The following is a 20,369-nucleotide window of genomic DNA, read 5'->3' as shown; positions in this document are numbered from 1 at the left end:
TACGCCAAAGCGCGTGCATGAGCCATTAGTTGCTGGATGAACTTCAGCTTGCCCTGTGAGTTCCTGTGTTCCTGATAGTATTTCATTTCCTGTCCTGACCCGGCTTGACCTGTCTTGTCTGCATCCCTGGCTTTGACCCTTGGTACTTTGACAACAAGGGAATGATTGGAGGATACAATGGAAAAACAGCTTTGAGGTTTCAGCACTAGGAGTGTGCGGGTCGTTAAAAGGACTTGCATTTCCCATACCGGGAGTCGAACCCGGGCCGCCTGGGTGAAAACCAGGAATCCTAACCGCTAGACCATATGGGAAAACTAGCTACCTTGTTTTGAGAAAAATAGAGAAAACCAAAGGGAAAAAACGATGTGCCACCGCCATCAGCTTCCAAGTATGGTGGCCAGCTATGACACACATATCGCTTTCACTAATTGGCCTCGTTAGCGCAGCAGGTAGCGCGTCAGTCTCTTAATCTGAAGGTCGTGAGTTCGATCCTCACACGGGGCACTACTCTCTAACCATTTTGTGAGCCTTGGGGTCCTTAATCTATGAAAAACACTACTCTTCATCCCTTAGGTCTTGTAGGAAACCATATGGATGGAAAATTGACCGCAAGATCAAGCTTTCAGTGCTTTTTGCCTTCCACCATATTCCACCCAGCTAAAATCTTTAGCTCTGCATCCAACAGACCTTGCAAGATACAATGTCTACTCATCCTGGAACAACAGAGGCATTTTCCATCTATGTGACATGCTTCCCTTAGTTTCATCACACAGAAAGAACAAAGCACAGAGGAATTCAAAAGGGCTTTTTCAAAGGTGTGGAAAAAAAAGATGATGTCTCTGTCAGAGAATGGTTTGCAGAAGATTGGCACATAGATATTTGCCAATGCAAATGTGTAGAAGAGCGAGAACGGCCGAGAAACTTCATGTGCTAGTACGCATGTGCGTACGCCAAAGCGCACACAATGCGTGACAATTTCTGGTGCCCAGTGGCCTATTTAAAGCTAGCAGCATAAGCCATTAGTTGCTGGATGATCTTCAGCTTCCCCTGTGAGTTTCTGTGATCCTGATATTATTCATGTGTGAAAATTCATGTGCCAGTGCGCATATACGTACGCCAAAGCGCGTGCATGAGCCATTAGTTGCTGGATGAACTTCAGCTTGCCCTGTGAGTTCCTGTGTTCCTGATAGTATTTGATTTCCTGTCCTGACCCGGCTTGACCTGTCTTGTCTGCATCCCTGGCTTTGACCCTTGGTACTTTGACAACAAGGGAATGATTGGAGGTTACAATGGAAAAACAGCTTTGAGGTTTCAGCACTAGGAGTGTGCGGGTTGTTAAAAGGACTTGCATTTCCCATACCGGGAGTCGAACCCAGGCCGCCTGGGTGAAAACCAGGAATCCTAACTGCTAGACCATATGGGAAAAATAGCTGCCTTGTTTTGAGAAAAATAGAGAAAACCAAAGGGAAAAAAAGATGTGCCACCGCCATCAGCTTCCAAGTATGGTGGCCAGCTATGACACACATATCACTTTCACTAATTGGCCTCGTTAGCGCAGCAGGTAGCGCGTCAGTCTCATAATTTGAAGGTCGTGAGTTTGATCATCACACGGGGCACTACTCTCTAACCATTTTGTGAGCCTTGGGGTCCTTAATCTATGAAAAACACTACTCTTCATCCCTTAGGTCTTGTAGGAAACCATATGGATGGAACATTGACCGGAAGATCAAGCTTTCAGTGCTCTTTTGCCTTCCACCATATTCCACCCAGCTAAAATCTTTAGCTCTGCATCCAACAGACCTTGCAAGATACAATGTCTACTCATCCTGGAACAACAGAGGCATTTTCCATCTATGTGACATGCTTCCCTTAGTTTCATCACACAGAAAGAACAAAGCACCGAGGAATTCAAAAGGGCTTTTTCAAAGGTGTGGAAAAAAAAGATGATGTCTCTGTCAGAGAATGGTTTGCAGAAGATTGGCACATAGATATTTGCCAATGCAAATGTGCAGAAGAGTGAGAACGGCCGAGAAACTTCATGTGCTAGTACGCATGTGCGTACGCCAAAGCGCACACAATGCGTGACAATTTCTGGTGCCCAGTGGCCTATTTAAAGCTAGCAGCATAAGCCATTAGTTGCTGGATGATCTTCAGCTTCCCCTGTGAGTTCCTGTGATCCTGATATTATTCATGTGTGAAAATTCATGTGCCAGTGCGCATATACGTACGCCAAAGCGCGTGCATGAGCCATTAGTTGCTGGATGAACTTCAGCTTGCCCTGTGAGTTCCTGTGTTCCTGATAGTATTTCATTTCCTGTCCTGTCCCGGCTTGACCTGTCTTGTCTGCATCCCTGGCTTTGACCCTTGGTACTTTGACAACAAGGGAATGATTGGAGGTTACAATGGAAAAACAGCTTTGAGGTTTCAGCACTAGGAGTGTGCGGGTCGTTAAAAGGACTTGCATTTCCCATACCGGGAGTGGAACCCGGGCCGCCTGAGTGAAAACCAGGAATCCTAACCGCTAGACCATATGGGAAAACTAGCTGCCTTGTTTTGAGAAAAATAGAGAAAACCAAAGGAAAAAAAAGATGTGCCACCGCCATCAGCTTCCAAGTATGGTGGCCAGCTATGACACACATATCACTTTCACTAATTGGCCTCGTTAGCGCAGCAGGTAGCGCGTCAGTCTCATAATCTGAAGGTCGTGAGTTCGATCCTCACACGGGGCACTACTCTCTAACCGTTTTGTGAGCCTTGGGGTCCTTAATCTATGAAAAACACTACTCTTCATCCCTTAGGTCTTGTAGGAAACCATATGGATGGAAAATTGACCGGAAGATCAAGCTTTCAGTGCTCTTTTGCCTTCCACCATATTCCACCCAGCTAAAATCTTTAGCTCTGCATCCAACAGACCTTGCAAGATACAATGTCTACTCATCCTGGAACAACAGAGGCATTTTCCATCTATGTGACATGCTTCCCTTAGTTTCATCACACAGAAAGAACAAAGCACCGAGGAATTCAAAAGGGCTTTTTCAAAGGTGTGGAAAAAAAAGATGATGTCTCTGTCAGAGAATGGTTTGCAGAAGATTGGCACATAGATATTTGCCAATGCAAATGTGCAGAAGAGCGAGAACGGCCGAGAAACTTCATGTGCTAGTACGCATGTGCGTACGCCAAAGCGCACACAATGCGTGACAATTTCTGGTGCCCAGTGGCCTATTTAAAGCTAGCAGCATAAGCCATTAGTTGCTGGATGATCTTCAGCTTCCCCTGTGAGTTCCTGTGATCCTGATATTATTCATGTGTGAAAATTCATGTGCCAGTGCGCATATACGTACGCCAAAGCGCGTGCATGAGCCATTAGTTGCTGGATGAACTTCAGCTTGCCCTGTGAGTTCCTGTGTTCCTGATAGTATTTCATTTCCTGTCCTGACCCGGCTTGACCTGTCTTGTCTGCATCCCTGGCTTTGACCCTTGGTACTTTGACAACAAGGGAATGATTGGAGGTTACAATGGAAAAACAGCTTTGAGGTTTCAGCACTAGGAGTGTGCGGGTTGTTAAAAGGACTTGCATTTCCCATACCGGTAGTGGAACCCGGGCCGCCTGGGTGAAAACCAGGAATCCTAACCGCTAGACCATATGGGAAAACTAGCTGCCTTGTTTTGAGAAAAATAGAGAAAACCAAAGGGAAAAAAAGATGTGCCACCGCCATCAGCTTCCAAGTATGGTGGCCAGCTATGACACACATATCACTTTCACTAATTGGCCTCGTTAGCGCAGCAGGTAGCGCGTCAGTCTCATAATCTGAAGGTCGTGAGTTCGATCCTCACACGGGGCACTACTCTCTAACTGTTTTGTGAGCCTTGGGGTCCTTAATCTATGAAAAACACTACTTTTCATCCCTTAGGTCTTGTAGGAAACCATATGGATGGAAAATTGACCGGAAGATCAAGCTTTCAGTGCTCTTTTGCCTTCCACCATATTCCACCCAGCTAAAATCTTTAGCTCTGCATCCAACAGACCTTGCAAGATACAATGTCTACTCATCCTGGAACAACAGAGGCATTTTCCATCTATGTGACATGCTTCCCTTAGTTTCATCACACAGAAAGAACAAAGCACCGAGGAATTCAAAAGGGCTTTTTCAAAGGTGTGGGAAAAAAAAGATGATGTCTCTGTCAGAGAATGGTTTGCAGAAGATTGGCACATAGATATTTGCCAATGCAAATGTGCAGAAGAGCGAGAACGGCCGAGAAACTTCATGTGCTAGTACGCATGTGCGTACGCCAAAGCGCACACAATGCGTGACAATTTCTGGTGCCCAGTGGCCTATTTAAAGCTAGCAGCATAAGCCATTAGTTGCTGGATGATCTTCAGCTTCCCCTGTGAGTTCCTGTGATCCTGATATTATTCATGTGTGAAAATTCATGTGCCAGTGCGCATATAAGTACGCCAAAGCGCGTGCATGAGCCATTAGTTGCTGGATGAACTTCAGCTTGCCCTGTGAGTTCCTGTGTTCCTGATAGTATTTCATTTCCTGTCCTGACCCGGCTTGACCTGTCTTGTCTGCATCCCTGGCTTTGACCCTTGGTACTTTGACAACAAGGGAATGATTGGAGGTTACAATGGAAAAACAGCTTTGAGGTTTCAGCACTAGGAGTGTGCGGGTTGTTAAAAGGACTTGCATTTCTCATACCGGGAGTCGAACCCAGGCCGCCTGGGTGAAAACCAGGAATCCTAACCGCTAAACCATATGGGAAAACTAGCTGCCTTGTTTTGAGAAAAATAGAGAAAACCAAAGGGAAAAAAAGATGTGCCACCGCCATCAGCTTCCAAGTATGGTGGCCAGCTATGACACACATATCACTTTCACTAATTGGCCTCGTTAGCGCAGCAGGTAGCGCGTCAGTCTCATAATCTGAAGGTCGTGAGTTTGATCCTCACACGGGGCACTACTATCTAACCATTTTGTGAGCCTTGGGGTCCTTAATCTATGAAAAACACTACTCTTCATCCCTTAGGTCTTGTAGGAAACCATATGGATGGAACATTGACCGGAAGATCAAGCTTTCAGTGCTCTTTTGCCTTCCACCATATTCCACCCAGCTAAAATCTTTAGCTCTGCATCCAACAGACCTTGCAAGATACAATGTCTACTCATCCTGGAACAACAGAGGCATTTTCCATCTATGTGACATGCTTCCCTTAGTTTCATCACACAGAAAGAACAAAGCACCGAGGAATTCAAAAGGGCTTTTTCAAAGGTGTGGAAAAAAAAGATGATGTCTCTGTCAGAGAATGGTTTGCAGAAGATTGGCACATAGATATTTGCCAATGCAAATGTGCAGAAGAGCGAGAACGGCCGAGAAACTTCATGTGCTAGTACGCATGTGCGTACGCCAAAGCGCACACAATGCGTGACAATTTCTGGTGCCCAGTGGCCTATTTAAAGCTAGCAGCATAAGCCATTAGTTGCTGGATGATCTTCAGCTTCCCCTGTGAGTTCCTGTGATCCTGATATTATTCATGTGTGAAAATTCATGTGCCAGTGCGCATATACGTACGCCAAAGCGCGTGCATGAGCCATTAGTTGCTGGATGAACTTCAGCTTGCCCTGTGAGTTCCTGTGTTCCTGATAGTATTTCATTTCCTGTCCTGACCCGGCTTGACCTGTCTTGTCTGCATCCCTGGCTTTGACCCTTGGTACTTTGACAACAAGGGAATGATTGGAGGTTACAATGGAAAAACAGCTTTGAGGTTTCAGCACTAGGAGTGTGCGGGTCGTTAAAAGGACTTGCATTTCCCATACCGGGAGTGGAACCTGGGCCGCCTGGGTGAAAACCAGGAATCCTAACCGCTAGACCATATGGGAAAACTAGCTGCCTTGTTTTGAGAAAAATAGAGAAAACCAAAGGGAAAAAAAGATGTGCCACCGCCATCAGCTTCCAAGTATGGTGGCCAGCTATGACACACATATCACTTTCACTAATTGGCCTCGTTAGCGCAGCAGGTAGCGCGTCAGTCTCATAATCTGAAGGTCGTGAGTTCGATCCTCACACGGGGCACTACTCTCTAACCGTTTTGTGAGCCTTGGGGTCCTTAATCTATGAAAAACACTACTCTTCATCCCTTAGGTCTTGTAGGAAACCATATGGATGGAAAATTGACCGGAAGATCAAGCTTTCAGTGCTCTTTTGCCTTCCACCATATTCCACCCAGCTAAAATCTTTAGCTCTGCATCCAACAGACCTTGCAAGATACAATGTCTACTCATCCTGGAACAACAGAGGCATTTTCCATCTATGTGACATGCTTCCCTTAGTTTCATCACACAGAAAAAACAAAGCACCGAGGAATTCAAAAGGGCTTTTTCAAAGGTGTGGAAAAAAAAGATGATGTCTCTGTCAGAGAATGGTTTGCAGAAGATTGGCACATAGATATTTGCCAATGCAAATGTGCAGAAGAGCGAGAACGGCCGAGAAACTTCATGTGCTAGTACGCATGTGCGTACGCCAAAGCGCACACAATGCGTGACAATTTCTGGTGCCCAGTGGCCTATTTAAAGCTAGCAGCATAAGCCATTAGTTGCTGGATGATCTTCAGCTTCCCCTGTGAGTTCCTGTGATCCTGATATTATTCATGTGTGAAAATTCATGTGCCAGTGCGCATATACGTACGCCAAATCGCGTGCATGAGCCATTAGTTGCTGGATGAACTTCAGCTTGCCCTGTGAGTTCCTGTGTTCCTGATAGTATTTCATTTCCTGTCCTGACCCGGCTTGACCTGTCTTGTCTGCATCCCTGGCTTTGACCCTTGGTACTTTGACAACAAGGGAATGATTGGAGGTTACAATGGAAAAACAGCTTTGAGGTTTCAGCACTAGGAGTGTGCGGGTCGTTAAAAGGACTTGCATTTCCCATACCGGGAGTCGAACCCGGGCCGCCTGGGTGAAAACCAGGAATCCTAACCGCTAGACCATATGGGAAAACTAGCTGCCTTGTTTTGAGAAAAATAGAGAAAACCAAAGGGAAAAAAAGATGTGCCACCGCCATCAGCTTCCAAGTATGGTGGCCAGCTATGACACACATATCACTTTCACTAATTGGCCTCGTTAGCGCAGCAGGTAGCGCGTCAGTCTCATAATCTGAAGGTCGTGAGTTTGATCCTCACACGGGGCACTACTCTCTAACCATTTTGTGAGCCTTGGGGTCCTTAATCTATGAAAAACACTACTCTTCATCCCTTAGGTCTTGTAGGAAACCATATGGATGGAACATTGACCGGAAGATCAAGCTTTCAGTGCTCTTTTGCCTTCCACCATATTCCACCCAGCTAAAATCTTTAGCTCTGCATCCAACAGACCTTGCAAGATACAATGTCTACTCATCCTGGAACAACAGAGGCATTTTCCATCTATGTGACATGCTTCCCTTAGTTTCATCACACAGAAAGAACAAAGCACCGAGGAATTCAAAAGGGCTTTTTCAAAGGTGTGGAAAAAAAAGATGATGTCTCTGTCAGAGAATGGTTTGCAGAAGATTGGCACATAGATATTTGCCAATGCAAATGTGCAGAAGAGCGAGAACGGCTGAGAAACTTCATGTGCTAGTACGCATGTGCGTACGCCAAAGCGCACACAATGCGTGACAATTTCTGGTGCCCAGTGGCCTATTTAAAGCTAGCAGCATAAGCCATTAGTTGCTGGATGATCTTCAGCTTCCCCTGTGAGTTCCTGTGATCCTGATATTATTCATGTGTGAAAATTCATGTGCCAGTGCGCATATACGTACGCCAAAGCGCGTGCATGAGCCATTAGTTGCTGGATGAACTTCAGCTTGCCCTGTGAGTTCCTGTGTTCCTGATAGTATTTCATTTCCTGTCCTGACCCGGCTTGACCTGTCTTGTCTGCATCCCTGGCTTTGACCCTTGGTACTTTGACAACAAGGGAATGATTGGAGGTTACAATGGAAAAACAGCTTTGAGGTTTCAGCACTAGGAGTGTGCGGGTCGTTAAAAGGACTTGCATTTCCCATACCGGGAGTGGAACCCGGGCCGCCTGGGTGAAAACCAGGAATCCTAACCGCTAGACCATATGGGAAAACTAGCTGCCTTGTTTTGAGAAAAATAGAGAAAACCAAAGGGAAAAAAAGATGTGCCACCGCCATCAGCTTCCAAGTATGGTGGCCAGCTATGACACACATATCACTTTCACTAATTGGCCTCGTTAGCGCAGCAGGTAGCGCGTCAGTCTCATAATCTGAAGGTCGTGAGTTCGATCCTCACACGGGGCACTACTCTCTAACCGTTTTGTGAGCCTTGGGGTCCTTAATCTATGAAAAACACTACTCTTCATCCCTTAGGTCTTGTAGGAAACCATATGGATGGAAAACTGACCGGAAGATCAAGCTTTCAGTGCTCTTTTGCCTTCCACCATATTCCACCCAGCTAAAATCTTTAGCTCTGCATCCAACAGACCTTGCAAGATACAATGTCTACTCATCCTGGAACAACAGAGGCATTTTCCATCTATGTGACATGCTTCCCTTAGTTTCATCACACAGAAAGAACAAAGCACCGAGGAATTCAAAAGGGCTTTTTCAAAGGTGTGGAAAAAAAAGATGATGTCTCTGTCAGAGAATGGTTTGCAGAAGATTGGCACATAGATATTTGCCAATGCAAATGTGCAGAAGAGCGAGAACGGCCGAGAAACTTCATGTGCTAGTACGCATGTGCGTATGCCAAAGCGCACACAATGCGTGACAATTTCTGGTGCCCAGTGGCCTATTTAAAGCTAGCAGCATAAGCCATTAGTTGCTGGATGATCTTCAGCTTCCCCTGTGAGTTCCTGTGATCCTGATATTATTCATGTGTGAAAATTCATGTGCCAGTGCGCATATACGTACGCCAAAGCGCGTGCATGAGCCATTAGTTGCTGGATGAACTTCAGCTTGCCCTGTGAGTTCCTGTGTTCCTGATAGTATTTCATTTCCTGTCCTGACCCGGCTTGACCTGTCTTGTCTGCATCCCTGGCTTTGACCCTTGGTACTTTGACAACAAGGGAATGATTGGAGGTTACAATGGAAAAACAGCTTTGAGGTTTCAGCACTAGGAGTGTGCGGGTCGTTAAAGGACTTGCATTTACCATACCGGGAGTGGAACCCGGGCCGCCTGGGTGAAAACCAGGAATCCTAACCGCTAGACCATATGGGAAAACTAGCTGCCTTGTTTTGAGAAAAATAGAGAAAACCAAAGGGAAAAAAAGATGTGCCACCGCCATCAGCTTCCAAGTATGGTGGCCAGCTATGACACACATATCACTTTCACTAATTGGCCTCGTTAGCGCAGCAGGTAGCGCGTCAGGCTCATAATCTGAAGGTCGTGAGTTCGATCCTCACACGGGGCACTACTCTCTAACCGTTTTGTGAGCCTTGGGGTCCTTAATCTATGAAAATCACTACTCTTCATCCCTTAGGTCTTGTAGGAAACCATATGGATGGAAAATTGACCGGAAGATCAAGCTTTCAGTGCTCTTTTGCCTTCCACCATATTCCACCCAGCTAAAATCTTTAGCTCTGCATCCAACAGACCTTGCAAGATACAATGTCTACTCATCCTGGAACAACAGAGGCATTTTCCATCTATGTGACATGCTTCCCTTAGTTTCATCACACAGAAAGAACAAAGCACCGAGGAATTCAAAAGGGCTTTTTCAAAGGTGTGGAAAAAAAAGATGATGTCTCTGTCAGAGAATGGTTTGCAGAAGATTGGCACATAGATATTTGCCAATGCAAATGTGCAGAAGAGCGAGAACGGCCGAGAAACTTCATGTGCTAGTACGCATGTGCGTACGCCAAAGCGCACACAATGCGTGACAATTTCTGGTGCCCAGTGGCCTATTTAAGGCTAGCAGCATAAGCCATTAGTTGCTGGATGATCTTCAGCTTCCCCTGTGAGTTCCTGTGATCCTGATATTATTCATGTGTGAAAATTCATGTGCCAGTGCGCATATACGTACGCCAAAGCGCGTGCATGAGCTATTAGTTGCTGGATGAACTTCAGCTTGCCCTGTGAGTTCCGGTGTTCCTGATAGTATTTCATTTCCTGTCCTGACCCGGCTTGACCTGTCTTGTCTGCATCCCTGGCTTTGACCCTTGGTACTTTGACAACAAGGGAATGATTGGAGGTTACAATGGAAAAACAGCTTTGAGGTTTCAGCACTAGGAGTGTGCGGGTCGTTAAAAGGACTTGCATTCCCCATACCAGGAGTCGTACCCGGGCCGCCTGGGTGAAAACCAGGAATCCTAACCGCTAGACCATATGGGAAAACTAGCTGCCTTGTTTTGAGAAAAATAGAGAAAACCAAAGGGAAAAAAAGATGTGCCACCGCCATCAGCTTCCAAGTATGGTGGCCAGCTATGACACACATATCACTTTCACTAATTGGCCTCGTTAGCGCAGCAGGTAGCGCGTCAGTCTCATAATCTGAAGGTCGTGAGTTCGATCCTCACACGGGGCACTACTCTCTAACTGTTTTGTGAGCCTTGGGGTCCTTAATCTATGAAAAACACTACTCTTCATCCCTTAGGTCTTGTAGGAAACCATATGGATGGAAAATTGACCGGAAGATCAAGCTTTCAGTGCTCTTTTGCCTTCCACCATATTCCACCCAGCTAAAATCTTTAGCTCTGCATCCAACAGACCTTGCAAGATACAATGTCTACTCATCCTGGAACAACAGAGGCATTTTCCATCTATGTGACATGCTTCCCTTAGTTTCATCACACAGAAAGAACAAAGCACAGAGGAATTCAAAAGGGCTTTTTCAAAGGTGTGGAAAAAAAAGATGATGTCTCTGTCAGAGAATGGTTTGCAGAAGATTGGCACATAGATATTTGCCAATGCAAATGTGCAGAAGAGCGAGAACGGCCGAGAAACTTCATGTGCTAGTACGCATGTGCGTACGCCAAAGCGCACACAATGCGTGACAATTTCTGGTGCCCAGTGGCCTATTTAAAGCTAGCAGCATAAGCCATTAGTTGCTGGATGATCTTCAGCTTCCCCTGTGAGTTCCTGTGATCCTGATATTATTCATGTGTGAAAATTCATGTGCCAGTGCGCATATACGTATGCCAAAGCGCGTGCATGAGCCATTAGTTGCTGGATGAACTTCAGCTTGCCCTGTGAGTTCCTGTGTTCCTGATAGTATTTCATTTCCTGTCCTGACCCGGCTTGACCTGTCTTGTCTGCATCCCTGGCTTTGACCCTTGGTACTTTGACAACAAGGGAATGATTGGAGGTTACAATGGAAAAACAGCTTTGAGGTTTCAGCACTAGGAGTGTGCGGGTCGTTAAAAGGACTTGCATTTCCCATACCGGGAGTGGAACCCGGGCCGCCTGGGTGAAAACCAGGAATCCTAACCGCTAGACCATATGGGAAAACTAGCTGCCTTGTTTTGAGAAAAATAGAGAAAACCAAAGGGAAATAAAGATGTGCCACCGCCATCAGCTTCCAAGTATGGTGGCCAGCTATGACACACATATCGCTTTCACTAATTGGCCTCGTTAGCGCAGCAGGTAGCGCGTCAGTCTCATAATCTGAAGGTCGTGAGTTCGATCCTCACACGGGGCACTACACTCTAACCATTTTGTGAGCCTTGGGGTCCTTAATCTATGAAAAACACTACTCTTCATCCCTTAGGTCTTGTAGGAAACCATATGGATGGAAAATTGACCGGAAGATCAAGCTTTCAGTGCTCTTTTGCCTTCCACCATATTCCACCCAGCTAAAATCTTTAGCTCTGCATCCAACAGACCTTGCAAGATACAATGTCTACTCATCCTGGAACAACAGAGGCATTTTCCATCTATGTGACATGCTTCCCTTAGTTTCATCACACAGAAAGAACAAAGCACAGAGGAATTCAAAAGGGCTTTTTCAAAGGTGTGGAAAAAAAAGATGATGTCTCTGTCAGAGAATGGTTTGCAGAAGATTGGCACATAGATATTTGCCAATGCAAATGTGCAGAAGAGCGAGAACGGCCGAGAAACTTCATGTGCTAGTACGCATGTGCGTACACAATGCGTGACAATTTCTGGTGCCCAGTGGCCTATTTAAAGCTAGCAGCATAAGCCATTAGTTGCTGGATGATCTTCAGCTTCCCCTGTGAGTTCCTGTGATCCTGATATTATTCATGTGTGAAAATTCATGTGCCAGTGCGCATATACGTATGCCAAAGCGCGTGCATGAGCCATTAGTTGCTGGATGAACTTCAGCTTGCCCTGTGAGTTCCTGTGTTCCTGATAGTATTTCATTTCCTGTCCTGACCCGGCTTGACCTGTCTTGTCTGCATCCCTGGCTTTGACCCTTGGTACTTTGACAACAAGGGAATGATTGGAGGTTACAATGGAAAAACAGCTTTGAGGTTTCAGCACTAGGAGTGTGCGGGTCGTTAAAAGGACTTGCATTTCCCATACCGGGAGTGGAACCCGGGCCGCCTGGGTGAAAACCAGGAATCCTAACCGCTAGACCATATGGGAAAACTAGCTGCCTTGTTTTGAGAAAAATAGAGAAAACCAAAGGGAAAAAAAGATGTGCCACCGCCATCAGCTTCCAAGTATGGTGGCCAGCTATGACACACATATCACTTTCACTAATTGGCCTCGTTAGCGCAGCAGGTAGCGCGTCAGTCTCATAATCTGAAGGTCGTGAGTTCGATCCTCACACGGGGCACTACTCTCTAACCATTTTGTGAGCCTTGGGGTCCTTAATCTATGAAAATCACTACTCTTCATCCCTTAGGTCTTGTAGGAAACCATATGGATGGAAAATTGACCGGAAGATCAAGCTTTCAGTGCTCTTTTGCCTTCCACCATATTCCACCCAGCTAAAATCTTTAGCTCTGCATCCAACAGACCTTGCAAGATACAATGTCTACTCATCCTGGAACAACAGAGGCATTTTCCATCTATGTGACATGCTTCCCTTAGTTTCATCACACAGAAAGAACAAAGCACCGAGGAATTCAAAAGGGCTTTTTCAAAGGTGTGGAAAAAAAAGATGATGTCTCTGTCAGAGAATGGTTTGCAGAAGATTGGCACATAGATATTTGCCAATGCAAATGTGCAGAAGAGCGAGAACGGCCGAGAAACTTCATGTGCTAGTACGCATGTGCGTACGCCAAAGCGCACACAATGCGTGACAATTTCTGGTGCCCAGTGGCCTATTTAAAGCTAGCAGCATAAGCCATTAGTTGCTGGATGATCTTCAGCTTCCCCTGTGAGTTCCTGTGATCCTGATATTATTCATGTGTGAAAAATCATGTGCCAGTGCGCATATACGTACGCCAAAGCGCGTGCATGAGCCATTAGTTGCTGGATGAACTTCAGCTTGCCCTGTGAGTTCCTGTGTTCCTGATAGTATTTCATTTCCTGTCCTGACCCGGCTTGACCTGTCTTGTCTGCATCCCTGGCTTTGACCCTTGGTACTTTGACAACAAGGGAATGATTGGAGGTTACAATGGAAAAACAGCTTTGAGGTTTCAGCACTAGGAGTGTGCGGGTCGTTAAAAGGACTTGCATTTCCCATACCGGGAGTCGAACCCGGGCCGCCTGGGTGAAAACCAGGAATCCTAACCGCTAGACCATATGGGAAAACTAGCTGCCTTGTTTTGAGAAAAATAGAGAAAACCAAAGGGAAAAAAAGATGTGCCACCGCCATCAGCTTCCAAGTATGGTGGCCAGCTATGACACACATATCGCTTTCACTAATTGGCCTCGTTAGCGCAGCAGGTAGCGCGTCAGTCTCATTAATCTGAAGGTCGTGAGTTCGATCCTCACACGGGGCACTACTCTCTAACCATTTTGTGAGCCTTGGGGTCCTTAATCTATGAAAAACACTACTCTTCATCCCTTAGGTCTTGTAGGAAACCATATGGATGGAAAATTGACCGGAAGATCAAGCTTTCAGTGCTTTTTGCCTTCCACCATATTCCACCCAGCTAAAATCTTTAGCTCTGCATCCAACAGACCTTGCAAGATACAATGTCTACTCATCCTGGAACAACAGAGGCATTTTCCATCTATGTGACATGCTTCCCTTAGTTTCATCACACAGAAAGAACAAAGCACAGAGGAATTCAAAAGGGCTTTTTCAAAGGTGTGGAAAAAAAAGATGATGTCTCTGTCAGAGAATGGTTTGCAGAAGATTGGCACATAGATATTTGCCAATGCAAATGTGCAGAAGAGCGAGAACGGCCGAGAAACTTCATGTGCTAGTACGCATGTGCGTACGCCAAAGCGCACACAATGCGTGACAATTTCTGGTGCCCAGTGGCCTATTTAAAGCTAGCAGCATAAGCCATTAGTTGCTGGATGATCTTCAGCTTCCCCTGTGAGTTTCTGTGATCCTGATATTATTCATGTGTGAAAATTCATGTGCCAGTGCGCATATACGTACGCCAAAGCGCGTGCATGAGCCATTAGTTGCTGGATGAACTTCAGCTTGCCCTGTGAGTTCCTGTGTTCCTGATAGTATTTGATTTCCTGTCCTGAACCGGCTTGACCTGTCTTGTCTGCATCCCTGGCTTTGACCCTTGGTACTTTGACAACAAGGGAATGATTGGAGGTTACAATGGAAAAACAGCTTTGAGGTTTCAGCACTAGGAGTGTGCGGGTCGTTAAAAGGACTTGCATTTCTCATACCGGGAGTCGAACCCGGGCCGCCTGGGTGGAAACCAGGAATCCTAACCGCTAGACCATATGGGAAAACTAGCTGACTTGTTTTGAGAAAAATAGAGAAAACCAAAGGGAAAAAAAGATGTGCCACCGCCATCAGCTTCCAAGTATGGTGGCCAGCTATGACATACATATCGTTTTCACTAATTGGCCTCGTTAGCGCAGCAGGTAGCGCGTCAGTCTCATAATCTGAAGGTCGTGAGTTCGATCCTCACACGGGGCACTACTCTCTAACCGTTTTGTGAGCCTTGGGGTCCTTAATCTATGAAAAACACTACTCTTCATCCCTTAGGTCTTGTAGGAAACCATATGGATGGAAAATTGACCGGAAGATCAAGCTTTCAGTGCTCTTTTGCCTTCCACCATATTCCACCCAGCTAAAATCTTTAGCTCTGCATCCAACAGACCTTGCAAGATACAATGTCTACTCATCCTGGAACAACAGAGGCATTTTCCATCTATGTGACATGCTTCCCTTAGTTTCATCACACAGAAAGAACAAAGCACCGAGGAATTCAAAAGGGCTTTTTCAAAGGTGTGGAAAAAAAAGATGATGTCTCTGTCAGAGAATGGTTTGCAGAAGATTGGCACATAGATATTTGCCAATGCAAATGTGCAGAAGAGCGAGAACGGCCGAGAAACTTCATGTGCTAGTACGCATGTGCGTACACAATGCGTGACAATTTCTGGTGCCCAGTGGCCTATTTAAAGCTAGCAGCATAAGCCATTAGTTGCTGGATGATCTTCAGCTTCCCCTGTGAGTTCCTGTGATCCTGATATTATTCATGTGTGAAAATTCATGTGCCAGTGCGCATATACGTACGCCAAAGCGCATGCATGAGCCATTAGTTGCTGGATGAACTTCAGCTTGCCCTGTGAGTTCCTGTGTTCCTGATAGTATTTCATTTCCTGTCCTGACCCGGCTTGACCTGTCTTGTCTGCATCCCTGGCTTTGACCCTTGGTACTTTGACAACAAGGGAATGATTGGAGGTTACAATGGAAAAACATTTTTGAGGTTTCAGCACTAGGAGTGTGCGGGTCGTTAAAAGGACTCGCATTTCCCATACCGGGAGTCGAACCCAGGCCGCCTGGGTGAAAACCAGAAATCCTAACCGCTAGACCATATGGGAAAACTAGCTGCCTTGTTTTGAGAAAAATAGAGAAAACCAAAGGGAAAAAAAGATGTGCCACCGCCATCAGCTTCCAAGTATGGTGGCCAGCTATGACACACATATCACTTTCACTAATTGGCCTCGTTAGCGCAGCAGGTAGCGCGTCAGTCTCATAATCTGAAGGTCGAGAGTTCGATCCTCACACGGGGCACTACTCTCTAACCATTTTGTGAGCCTTGGGGTCCTTAATCTATGAAAAACACTACTCTTCATCCCTTAGGTCTTGTAGGAAACCATATGGATGGAACATTGACCGGAAGATCAAGCTTTCAGTGCTCTTTTGCCTTCCACCATATTCCACCCAGCTAAAATCTTTAGCTCTGCATCCAACAGACCTTGCAAGATACAATGTCTACTCATCCTGGAACAACAGAGGCATTTTTCATCTATGTGACATGCTTCCCTTAGTTTCATCACACAGAAAGAACAAAGCACCGAGGAATTCAAAAGGGCTTTTTCAAAGGTGTGGAAAAAAAAGATGATGTCTCTGTCAGAGAATGGTTTGCAGAAGATTGGCACATAGATATTTGCCAATGCAAATGTGCAGAAGAGCGAGAACGGCCGAGAAACTTCATGTGCTAGTACGCATGTGCGTACGCCAAAGCGCACACAATGCGTGACAATTTCTGGTGCCCAGTGGCCTATTTAAAGCTAGCAGCATAAGCCATTAGTTGCTGGATGATCTTCAGCTTCCCCTGTGAGTTCCTGTGATCCTGATATTATTCATGTGTGAAAATTCATGTGCCAGTGCGCATATACGTACGCCAAAGCGCGTGCATGAGCCATTAGTTGCTGGATGAACTTCAGCTTGCCCTGTGAGTTCCTGTGTTCCTGATAGTATTTCATTTCCTGTCCTGACCCGGCTTGACCTGTCTTGTCTGCATCCCTGGCTTTGACCCTTGGTACTTTGACAACAAGGGAATGATTGGAGGTTACAATGGAAAAACAGCTTTGAGGTTTCAGCACTAGGAGTGTGCGGGTCGTTAAAAGGACTTGCATTTCCCATACTGGGAGTCGAACCCGGGCCGCCTGGGTGAAAACCAGGAATCCTAACCGCTAGACCATATGGGAAAACTAGCTGCCTTGTTTTGAGAAAAATAGAGAAAACCAAAGGGAAAAAAAGATGTGCCACCGCCATCAGCTTCCAAGTATGGTGGCCAGCTATGACACACATATCACTTTCACTAATTGGCCTCGTTAGCGCAGCAGGTAGCGCGTCAGTCTCATAATCTGAAGGTCGTGAGTTCGATCCTCACACGGGGCACTACTCTCTAAACATTTTGTGAGCCTTGGGGTCCTTAATCTATGAAAAACACTACTCTTCATCCCTTAGGTCTTGTAGGAAACCATATGGATGGAACATTGACCGGAAGATCAAGCTTTCAGTGCTCTTTTGCCTTCCACCATATTCCACCCAGCTAAAATCTTTAGCTCTGCATCCAACAGACCTTGCAAGATACAATGTCTACTCATCCTGGAACAACAGAGGCATTTTCCATCTATGTGACATGCTTCCCTTAGTTTCATCACACAGAAAGAACAAAGCACCGAGGAATTCAAAAGGGCTTTTTCAAAGGTGTGGAAAAAAAAGATGATGTCTCTGTCAGATAATGGTTTGCAGAAGATTGGCACATAGATATTTGCCAATGCAAATGTGCATAAGAGCGAGAACGGCCGAGAAACTTCATGTGCTAGTACGCATGTGCGTACGCCAAAGCGCACACAATGCGTGACAATTTCTGGTGCCCAGTGGCCTATTTAAAGCTAGCAGCATAAGCCATTAGTTGCTGGATGATCTTCAGCTTCCCCTGTGAGTTCCTGTGATCCTGATATTATTCATGTGTGAAAATTCATGTGCCAGTGCGCATATACGTACGCCAAAGCGCGTGCATGAGCCATTAGTTGCTGGATGAACTTCAGCTTGCCCTGTGAGTTCCTCTGTTCCTGATAGTATTTCATTTCCTGTCCTGACCCGGCTTGACCTGTCTTGTCTGCATCCCTGGCTTTGACCCTTGGTACTTTGACAACAAGGGAATGATTGGAGGTTACAATGGAAAAACAGCTTTGAGGTTTCAGCACTAGGAGTGTGCGGGTCGTTAAAAGGACTTGCATTTCCCATACCGGGAGTGGAACCCGGGCCGCCTGGGTGAAACCCAGGAAACCTAACCGCTAGACCATATGGGAAAACTAGATGCCTAGTTTTGAGAAAAATAGAGAAAACCAAAGGGAAAAAAAGATGTGCCACCGCCATCAGCTTCCAAGTATGGTGGCCAGCTATGACACACATATCACTTTCACTAATTGGCATCGTTAGCGCAGCAGGTAGCGTGTCAGTCTCATAATCTGAAGGTCGTGAGTTAGATCCTCACACGGGGCACTACTCTCTAACCATTTTGTGAGCCTTGGGGTCCTTAATCTATGAAAAACACTACTCTTCATCCCTTAGGTCTTGTAGGAAACCATATGGATGGAACATTGACCGGAAGATCAAGCTTTCAGTGCTCTTTTGCCTTCCACCATATTCCACCCAGCTAAAATCTTTAGCTCTGCATCCAACAGACCTTGCAAGATACAATGTCTACTCATCCTGGAACAACAGAGGCATTTTCCATCTATGTGACATGCTTCCCTTAGTTTCATCACACAGAAAGAACAAAGCACCGAGGAATTCAAAAGGGCTTTTTCAAAGGTGTGGAAAAAAAAGATGATGTCTCTGTCAGAGAATGGTTTGCAGAAGATTGGCACATAGATATTTGCCAATGCAAATGTGCATAAGAGCGAGAACGGCCGAGAAACTTCATGTGCTAGTACGCATGTGCGTACGCCAAAGCGCACACAATGCGTGACAATTTCTGGTGCCCAGTGGCCTATTTAAAGCTAGCAGCATAAGCCATTAGTTGCTGGATGATCTTCAGCTTCCCCTGTGAGTTCCTGTGATCCTGATATTATTCATGTGTGAAAATTCATGTGCCAGTGCGCATATACGTACGCCAAAGCGCATGCATGAGCCATTAGTTGCTGGATGAACTTCAGCTTGCCCTGTGAGTTCCTGTGTTCCTGATAGTATTTCATTTCCTGTCCTGACCCGGCTTGACCTGTCTTGTCTGCATCCCTGGCTTTGACCCTTGGTACTTTGACAACAAGGGAATGATTGGAGGTTACAATGGAAAAACAGCTTTGAGGTTTCAACACTAGGAGTGTGCGGGTCGTTAAAAGGACTTGCATTTCCCATACCGGGAGTCGAACCCGGGCCGCCTGGGTGAAAACCAGGAATCCTAACCGCTAGACCATATGGGAAAACTAGCTGCCTTGTTTTGAGAAAAATAGAGAAAACCAAAGGGAAAAAAAGATGTGCCACCGCCATCAGCTTCCAAGTATGGTGGCCAGCTATGACACACATATCACTTTCACTAATTGGCCTCGTTAGCGCAGCAGGTAGCGCGTCAGTCTCATAATCTGAAGGTCGTGAGTTCGATCCTCACACGGGGCACTACTCTCTAACCATTTTGTGAGCCTTGGGGTCCTTAATCTATGAAAAACACTACTCTTCATCCCTTAGGTCTTGTAGGAAACCATATGGATGGAAAATTGACCTGAAGATCAAGCTTTCAGTGCTCTTTTGCCTTCCACCATATTCCACCCAGCTAAAATCTTTAGCTCTGCATCCAACAGACCTTGCAAGATACAATGTCTACTCATCCTGGAACAACAGAGGCATTTTCCATCTATGTGACATGCTTCCCTTAGTTTCATCACACAGAAAGAACAAAGCACCGAGGAATTCAAAAGGGCTTTTTCAAAGGTGTGGAAAAAAAAGATGATGTCTCTGTCAGAGAATGGTTTGCAGAAGATTGGCACATAGATATTTGCCAATGCAAATGTGCAGAAGAGCGAGAACGGCCGAGAAACTTCATGTGCTAGTACGCATGTGCGTACGCCAAAGCGCACACAATGCGTGACAATTTCTGGTGCCCAGTGGCCTATTTAAAGCTAGCAGCATAAGCCATTAGTTGCTGGATGATCTTCAGCTTCCCCTGTGAGTTCCTGTGATCCTGATATTATTCATGTGTGAAAATTCATGTGCCAGTGCGCATATACGTACGCCAAAGCGCGTGCATGAGCCATTAGTTGCTGGATGAACTTCAGCTTGCCCTGTGAGTTCCTGTGTTCCTGATAGTATTTCATTTCCTGTCCTGACCCGGCTTGACCTGTCTTGTCTGCATCCCTGGCTTTGACCCTTGGTACTTTGACAACAAGGGAATGATTGGAGGTTACAATGGAAAAACATTTTTAAGGTTTCAGCACTAGGAGTGTGCGGGTCGTTAAAAGGACTCGCATTTCCCATACCGGGAGTCGAACCCAGGCCGCCTGGGTGAAAACCAGAAATCCTAACCGCTAGACCATATGGGAAAACTAGCTGCCTTGTTTTGAGAAAAATAGAGAAAACCAAAGGGAAAAA

General features: G+C 45.8%; 16 non-coding genes across 16 annotated transcripts; 11 read left to right on the top strand and 5 right to left on the bottom strand.

Moving 5' to 3' along the window:
- Positions 1–239: 239 nt before the first annotated feature.
- Positions 240–311, bottom strand: TRNAE-UUC (transfer RNA glutamic acid (anticodon UUC)). The gene has a single exon. It is a non-coding gene; the product is annotated as a tRNA-Glu (tRNA).
- A 120-nt stretch (positions 312–431) lies between these two features.
- On the top strand, positions 432–504 carry TRNAK-CUU (transfer RNA lysine (anticodon CUU)). Its single transcript has one exon. It is a non-coding gene; the product is annotated as a tRNA-Lys (tRNA).
- Positions 505–2,656: 2,152 nt separating this feature from the next.
- Positions 2,657–2,729, top strand: TRNAM-CAU (transfer RNA methionine (anticodon CAU)). The gene has a single exon. It is a non-coding gene; the product is annotated as a tRNA-Met (tRNA).
- A 1,040-nt stretch (positions 2,730–3,769) lies between these two features.
- TRNAM-CAU (transfer RNA methionine (anticodon CAU)) lies at positions 3,770–3,842 on the top strand. Its single transcript has one exon. It is a non-coding gene; the product is annotated as a tRNA-Met (tRNA).
- A 2,154-nt stretch (positions 3,843–5,996) lies between these two features.
- On the top strand, positions 5,997–6,069 carry TRNAM-CAU (transfer RNA methionine (anticodon CAU)). The gene has a single exon. It is a non-coding gene; the product is annotated as a tRNA-Met (tRNA).
- An 848-nt stretch (positions 6,070–6,917) lies between these two features.
- On the bottom strand, positions 6,918–6,989 carry TRNAE-UUC (transfer RNA glutamic acid (anticodon UUC)). The gene has a single exon. It is a non-coding gene; the product is annotated as a tRNA-Glu (tRNA).
- Positions 6,990–8,222: 1,233 nt separating this feature from the next.
- Positions 8,223–8,295, top strand: TRNAM-CAU (transfer RNA methionine (anticodon CAU)). Its single transcript has one exon. It is a non-coding gene; the product is annotated as a tRNA-Met (tRNA).
- A 2,152-nt stretch (positions 8,296–10,447) lies between these two features.
- Positions 10,448–10,520, top strand: TRNAM-CAU (transfer RNA methionine (anticodon CAU)). The gene has a single exon. It is a non-coding gene; the product is annotated as a tRNA-Met (tRNA).
- Positions 10,521–11,560: 1,040 nt separating this feature from the next.
- Positions 11,561–11,633, top strand: TRNAM-CAU (transfer RNA methionine (anticodon CAU)). Its single transcript has one exon. It is a non-coding gene; the product is annotated as a tRNA-Met (tRNA).
- Positions 11,634–12,661: 1,028 nt separating this feature from the next.
- TRNAM-CAU (transfer RNA methionine (anticodon CAU)) lies at positions 12,662–12,734 on the top strand. The gene has a single exon. It is a non-coding gene; the product is annotated as a tRNA-Met (tRNA).
- An 848-nt stretch (positions 12,735–13,582) lies between these two features.
- TRNAE-UUC (transfer RNA glutamic acid (anticodon UUC)) lies at positions 13,583–13,654 on the bottom strand. The gene has a single exon. It is a non-coding gene; the product is annotated as a tRNA-Glu (tRNA).
- Positions 13,655–14,695: 1,041 nt separating this feature from the next.
- Positions 14,696–14,767, bottom strand: TRNAG-UCC (transfer RNA glycine (anticodon UCC)). Its single transcript has one exon. It is a non-coding gene; the product is annotated as a tRNA-Gly (tRNA).
- Positions 14,768–14,887: 120 nt separating this feature from the next.
- On the top strand, positions 14,888–14,960 carry TRNAM-CAU (transfer RNA methionine (anticodon CAU)). Its single transcript has one exon. It is a non-coding gene; the product is annotated as a tRNA-Met (tRNA).
- Positions 14,961–17,101: 2,141 nt separating this feature from the next.
- Positions 17,102–17,174, top strand: TRNAM-CAU (transfer RNA methionine (anticodon CAU)). Its single transcript has one exon. It is a non-coding gene; the product is annotated as a tRNA-Met (tRNA).
- A 1,961-nt stretch (positions 17,175–19,135) lies between these two features.
- Positions 19,136–19,207, bottom strand: TRNAE-UUC (transfer RNA glutamic acid (anticodon UUC)). The gene has a single exon. It is a non-coding gene; the product is annotated as a tRNA-Glu (tRNA).
- A 120-nt stretch (positions 19,208–19,327) lies between these two features.
- Positions 19,328–19,400, top strand: TRNAM-CAU (transfer RNA methionine (anticodon CAU)). The gene has a single exon. It is a non-coding gene; the product is annotated as a tRNA-Met (tRNA).
- Positions 19,401–20,369: the final 969 nt, after the last annotated feature.

The sequence above is a fragment of the Lithobates pipiens genome, unplaced genomic scaffold (genome assembly GCF_037356315.1).
Source record: "Lithobates pipiens isolate NorthernLeopardFrog02 unplaced genomic scaffold, aLitPip1_a1.2 Scaffold_8, whole genome shotgun sequence".
In the NCBI taxonomy this organism is placed as follows: domain Eukaryota; kingdom Metazoa; phylum Chordata; class Amphibia; order Anura; family Ranidae; genus Lithobates; species Lithobates pipiens.
Note: the sequence above shows the minus strand (reverse complement) of the source record. Positions and strands in the feature narration are given on the sequence as shown.